This window comes from Dipteris shenzhenensis, chromosome 17 (assembly GCF_047967505.1).
Source record: "Dipteris shenzhenensis isolate YYH24624 ecotype China chromosome 17, Dip_SZ_1.0, whole genome shotgun sequence".
NCBI lineage: Eukaryota > Viridiplantae > Streptophyta > Polypodiopsida > Gleicheniales > Dipteridaceae > Dipteris > Dipteris shenzhenensis.
In genome coordinates this window covers 16,688,576-16,695,800 of record NC_141612.1, presented here as the reverse complement: position 1 = coordinate 16,695,800, position 7,225 = coordinate 16,688,576, and positions in this window count along the sequence as shown.

The following is a 7,225-nucleotide window of genomic DNA, read 5'->3' as shown; positions in this document are numbered from 1 at the left end:
TGCGCTTCTTGGATACGAGAAAGTACAAATCTAAAGAGAGCAAACTTCCAAACAAGATCAACTACAAAAAGACTTACTTGGATAGAGGTATGGAAGGTTCTTCTTTCTTTTTCAAAGTTGCTTCTCCTCCTTGTTCGTCCTCCTCTCCTTTAAGCTTAGAAGTAAGTGTGGGTGCCTTCCTCTTAAGTGTAAGCTTGGAAGTAAGTATGGGAGCCTTCCTCTTAAGTGTCGAAACTATGGATCTGCTAATAAGGAGGGAAGCAAGCCACGCGAAGTATAAGTAATGTGAAGAAAAGCAAAGCGAGCGCAGTAAAAATCAGGTTTAAAAGCTGCATCTATAATCACATCTAATAGCACGTCTATAGGCGCATCTAAATACACAGAGTAGATGTGCTTTTAGATGCGCCTTTAGACGTGATTTTAGACGCGCTTTTAGATGTGCCTTTAGACGTGCCACAGAGTTTAAATTAAACATTTGAAGAAGAGCAAATTTGGTGGGTTGTTTGTTTGTAGGATGTCTTCATCTTCAACAAGTAGCTCCAGTGAGGATGAATCCCTTCGTATTTACCATCGCGAAATGTGGTTGGAGCAAAAGTTCAAATGTCTGTGTGATCGATGTCGAGGAAACATGTATCGTGCACGCAGAATTACACTCAATCATATCTCAAAGTATGGAGAATGGGATGTGACCATAAATAGGGTAAGGGTTTGTATGTTAAGGTTGATTGAGATACCTATGGGTGTTCATATGTTTGAGTTATGATCCCGTTTTAATTTGATACAAGATGCAGTGCCACACCTGCATATGTTACCCTATGCTCACCGTGAGGAGACGAAGCGTCGACGATATGAGGTGGGATCTTTAGGAGGGACTGTTACGGATGCATGGAGTGATGGTGATAGTAGCCCTCCACCATTACCCTCCCATTACCTCATGAAGCCGTGGAGGAGGAGGTGTTTGATGATATGGTGCGGGATTTATATGTCCATCAAGGGAGGGATAATAGCATGGAGCAAGATGATCTTTTTACTATAGCATCGACTCCACTGTTTGAGAGGTGCACATTCTCTATTCTACGTGCCTCCCTTGAGTTACTAAACTTGCAAACCATCTATGGATGGAGCAATGCAAGTTTGAATGCATTACTCAAGTAAGCTTTAAAGTCGATTTTGCAAACATGGTGAATTATGCTAGTGGGTCAATTACTCGAATGCTTTTCCTCATTTATGGTCTTCACGTGCAGGCTATTGTGTAAAATGCTTCCAAGGGAGAATAAACTACTGACCTCAAGAGATATGGCAAGGCAACATGTGACCTCTCTTGGAGGATTAGATTACAAGTGCATCCATGCATGTGTCAACGATTGCGTTTTGTTTCGTGGACTACATAAGGATGCAAGAGAGTGTCCTACTTGTGGAGAGGCAAGATATAGAGTAGATCTCAAAACCTTGGATGTGCCTCGTAAGGTATTGTGACATTTTCCCATAATCCCTCGCATCCAACATATGTTCAAGTGCAAATCTATTGTAGAGCTCATGATCAAATAGAAACATGCGCCTTGAAGAGAGCTTCACGCTGATATAAATTTCATTACAATCGGACTATCGAGCAGAGCAAAAAACTAACAGGGGGTCAAACTGTCATGAAAACTACCCTCCACCCAGGCTAATTTTGCCTGAGCAGGATGCTCCCTCAAGACTCCACCTTCATCAACGATCCACCCCTCATAGATTTCGTCTAGAAGAGGGGAAGAAGTTTGCATAGTGGCTCAGGAAACAAATGGACCATGTGTGCACAGTGAGCAGCCGAATAGAAAGAACTTTTAAGGCTTTGAAAGAAAGAAAAGGGAAGAGACACTCAAGAGAGAGAGAACCTGAAGTGACCTTCATTACAAATAGAGTGAGAATCCACCTCAACACTACAAACAATAGGGATAAAAAAGAGGCTCCAAGACTACTCATAGAGAGAGAATAAAGTAGAGAGAGAAGGATTCAAGAGTCTACATAAGATAATATCTACAAGAGGAAGAGAAGGCTCATGGAAGAGGCTTGGGGAGACTAGAATTACAGCACATGGAAGATTCTCATGAACAAGGTAGAGGAGGGCTCCTTTTATAGAGATTTTGTTACCCTCCTTCACCCATTTACAATTGCTGCCTGTAGATTCCTTTCCCCATCAATCACATAAGCACGTATGTCACCATCCATGTCCTTTTTGGCTACTCTTGCCATGTGTCCCATTGAAAGATGCTCAAGACTCTTAAAATATTGAGAAAGTCAAGAGTCTCCCCACATGGAGCCCATAGGGACCCTCTCTTTTCCACATGTCCACATCCTCCTTATTCCACATAGGAGTTCTAGAAGGATTCCTCTTGACTTCACACTCCTCCACATGCCTTCCACACACTTGGCATGTGGCCTCTCTTATATTATTGGAACACATGGACATGAGCCCACCTCTTTATATGACTCACTCTTTCTATCTTCTAAAAAACTCATAATATCCCATACACAAATAACTCTCACCCCATACCAAGGTATTTATAATTCATACCTATGGTATTTACAATGAGCCATTCCACTCATCCTCTCAATCCCATACAATATCATAGAAAATAGAAATAAGTGAGAGCCGCTAGGCTATCACTTGATACTCAAACCCTTATCAAACATAGAGAAAAACAATATCAACGCCATGTTAAAAATATCAATTTTTGGCGTCACATCTTTCCCCCCCCAGCAGATCCTCTCTAGTACAGAGAGGGTCTGCTGGCCCTCAAAGTGGTTGAGCATAGAAGAATTTAAGGCGATACTCATTGGTGCATCCGCGTATCACCATGCCATCAATATCCTCAAGCTGATAGGTTCCATTCGTGACATTCATATACATCCTTATGGAGGCATGACCAAAAGTAACCAATCTCTGCTTCTGTTGTGGAGTTAACCCTCGAGGAAACATGCCTTCTTCCACATATTGCTAAACATCTTGTAGTTTTGGCCATCCAGTGTCTACCCAAGAAACCACCCCCCGGTCTGGCACTACAATGGCTTTAGCTAACTCATCTGCCCTTTGATTTTCTTTTCTGTTTATACAAACAAACTTACAAAAATCAAACTGACTACATAGTGCCATAGCCTTTTGATTAAGCTCCTTCAAATGAGGACTTCTTGTCTGGTAATGCCCTTGCATTTGCTTTATAATAAGCTGAGAATCTCCTCTTACTTCCAATTCTTGACTTTGAAGACAACCCTCCAAACCAAGAATCAAAGCATTATACTCAGCTGCATTGTTAGTTGTGATACCTGGAAGCTCTTGTCCTCTTGCCCATACCTCTTGACCTTCAGGATTGATCAAGACTATCCACTCGGCTCCTTGTTGGCTTGAAGGACTAAAAGCCCCATCAAAATACAAAACAAAAGCTGTTGGTGGTGTATCACTTTCATCTTTAATGTTCTCCTTACATTTCTTTTCTTCTCCTAGATCCTCCCGCCCTGTGAGCAAATCTACCATAGTGGACCTAGTGGTATTTTTAGTGACAAAAGAGAAAGAGAACTCTTGAAGCTCTGACAACCATTTTGCAAATCTCCCCCCAGGATTAGGCTTGCGAACTAGATATGCTAATACAGACTGAGAGGTAAGGAAGAAAAATGGTCGAGGTAATAAATAGGAGCAAAACTTTCTGACGGAAAACACTAAAGAGAGAGCTTGTTGCTCCATTTCTTCATTACTTGTTTCCACATCTGTAAGCTGTCGGTTGGCATAATAGATGGGTTGCATTCTTCCTGCCTCTCCTTTTTGTAGCAATACAGCACCAACTGAATGCAAAGATACACTTGGATTTACATAAAAGTCTTGAGACCAATCAGGGGGCTTTAATATTGGGCCCTTACTCATGGCCTCCTTAAGTTGCTGGAAAGACTCTTGTTGCTCCATACCCCATTGGAAAGAAACTCCTTTTCTTGTCAACAAGTTCATGGGATGCACTATCTCTGTGAAATCATCACAAAAGCGTTGATAATACTTGCTCTTTCCTAGAATTCTGTGAACACCAATGACACTCTCAGGACTTGGCAATGCCATGATTGCTTGAACCTTGTCAGGATCCATTTGCAGGCCTTCTTGAGACACAATATGCCCCAACAAGACTACTTTTGTTTGAGCCAAATGACACTTGCTAGGATTTAGACACCCTTTTGCTTCATCAATCCTAGCTAAGGCCATCTTTAACTTCTCCATGTGATCTATGCGCCGAGAATAAATGCAAAAATCATCCAAAAACACCCGTATGAACTTTCCCAAGTAAGGCTCCAGGACTTGACTCATGAACCTTTGAAATGTAGCTGGTGCATTGGTCAACCTAAAAGGCATCACTCTGTAAGCAAAAACTCCCCAAGGTGTGACAAATGATGTTTTCTTTTGATCTTCCTCCCGAATACAAATTTGAAAGTACCCAGAATACCCATCACATACAGAATACATCTCATGCCCTACTACTTGGTCTAGTATTTCATCTTGGAATGGCAAAGGAAAATGATCCCTCTTAGTGCATGCATTCAAAGGACGAAAGTCCACATAAACTCGCCACTTATTTCCTTTCTTTGGTGTGACAACTACAGGAGATATCCATTCTGAATCATCAACATGAAAGATGAATCCTGCCTCAAGTAGTTGTGTTACCTCTTTCTTTAGTGCCTCAACTTGGATCACCCCCAATCGCCTTAAGCATTGCACAACTGGCTTGCTTTCTAGCTTCAACTCAATCTTGTGCTCCACAAGAGAGACTGGCCGAACCTGTGAATAGCTTGTTGCAAAGAGACATGGAAAATCATCTAGCATATCTAAGTACTGGAGCTTCTCACTACCTGATAGAGAATCACCAAGAAGCTCTTCATTGCACTGGCGTCGTTTAATGTGCTCTACATCCTCCACATGAAGTGTCTCTACAGGATCTTCTTGCACCACCACCTTGTTCCTTCCTGACTCATCCCGATTAGCACCAAGACAAAGACCAAAGGCCACTCCTTCCACCTCACCCTTTGAGTTGGACTCCTCGGAGCTACACCTTGTCTCTTCTTCTTCATCGGTTAAGTCAGAGCTTGAACTCTCTGATGTTGAAGACTCCTCCTTGACAACTTCCTTTTTGCGGCTTCTGATGTTGTAACGCACCTTCTTATCATTTCCCTGCAAAATCAATTCTCCAGTATCCCACTTTTGAACAGCCTTCACCTTGCGTAGCCAAGGCCTTCCCAAAATCAATGGATAGGCACGTGCATCTGGCTTGGTAGGGATCACCTGAAAAGTAGTCGGCACAGAAATTCCACATACATCCACTTCTAGATTCTTTACAACTCCCAAGGTCTTAACCCTAGTGTTGTCAGCCAATTTGATGCGATAAGGAGAGGTAGTACTAGAGTATTTTAAATCATCATCTATCATGGTCTTCTCACTCATGACATTAATCGATGCACCTCCATCAATGTACACATTAGAAATCACTTGACCATCAATGATCACATCAACCATAGGTACATCATCACCAACATCTATATCTACCTTTTGAACAATAGGAATGGCACTTTTCTTCTTTTTCTTCTTTGACACCCTTGTGCTTGCTAGTTTTCCCCATTCCTTCCGTAGTTTTGGAGACAAAGCAAGTAATTGACCAAAGGTGATATGAGCTTCCTTTTCTTTAAGGTCGGACAACAAGTCATAGCTTTGAATTCCTTGTCCTAAAGGAAAGTCTGACTGGCTAATTCTCCTTCTAGATGCCTTCTTTTTCTTACTACGGTGTTTCTCTTCCTGATGTTTCTGATCTACTTCTTCCTTGCTTTCTTCTTCTTCTTTTGCTTTACCACGCTCCCGTTTAGCCATCATTACCTCTCTTTCCTCATCCCCTGAAGAAGCTTCTAACAAGGAAACTTGTTTTTCTTCTTTCTTTCTCAATCTAGGACACTCGGGGCGATAGTGACCTTTTTCATTACATTCATAGCAAGTGACCCCACTCCTATCTCGAGGCCTATCTTCACTCTTTGGTGCTCTAGGTTGTTGTGCATTAACCAAATGCAATTTCAAATCAGCAAACTCTGCCATCAATTGGGAGATATTATGATCTAACTCAGAGGACTTTGGTACCTAAGGAGTGCCCATTACCTCCACCTTAGAAGTTGAAGTTGTTGAAGACACAAAAGAGGATTCGATCTTAAGAGAAGCTTCTTTCTTGGTCGCAATGCGAAGTGCCTCCACGTATGTTGTTGGATCTTTACTCATTACCTTTGAGCGAAGACGAGGCTCCAAAGCCATAACAAATTTGCTCATCTTTAAGTGCTCCATCCCTGAGAGACTTTGAGGGGCCGATGATGCCGATGCCACAGCTCGCAAAGCTGCCCTTTCATACTTTGTCCATAAAGTTTCATATCGGATTGCCAATGCAGAGACCAACTCACCCTCTCCTTGATAGAACCGGTCCAACTGCAACATCAAAGCATTTGGCGACTCCACTGCCCCAAATCTCTGCTTCATTGCTGCCACCACTTGGTCCCAGTCCTCCTTGGTAGAGTCCGGCAAGGTCTCATGCTAACTCAAGGCTACACCTTCAAGAAAATCAGGCAAAATCTCCGCCCGATCCTTCATGGACCATCCAGAAAGCCGGCATCCTCGAACAAAATCCCAAAGATAAGACTCCGGGTCTTCCCCTTGGGTCCCTCGAAACACTGGAATCTTCACCATGATGAAACACAAAAAGGAAACACCAAGATCCAAATAATATCCCAAACAAGATCTGAACAAGATCCCACAGAGCCTTAGTATACCAAGACCAACTTATTATGCATAACCACTTGTTGAAAACCCTCCACAATGTGATCCTCAACAAAATCTTCAAAAATAAGTGACCAACCAGCACCACGAAAACATTGTGTATACATGCATTCTAGAATCACCCTTCTCACAATAGGAATTGCACATAAAAGCTTCAAGATATTGTAATCTTCATCATTTGCATAGCAAAAGAAGTCGAAAGCATTAAGAATCACCACTCCACTGTTATAGTCGAAAACTACCCAAAGACTCAACTCTTCTTCACACCAAGCTGCCAGTGCATGGATCAATCCCCAATTTATCATTGTGTCTGCTGCCGGCGTTGTCGATTCACCAACATATTCAATAATGCAAACATAAAGGATATGATCATGGTGACTGTGCGAATAGCTTGAGCATCACCTTCAC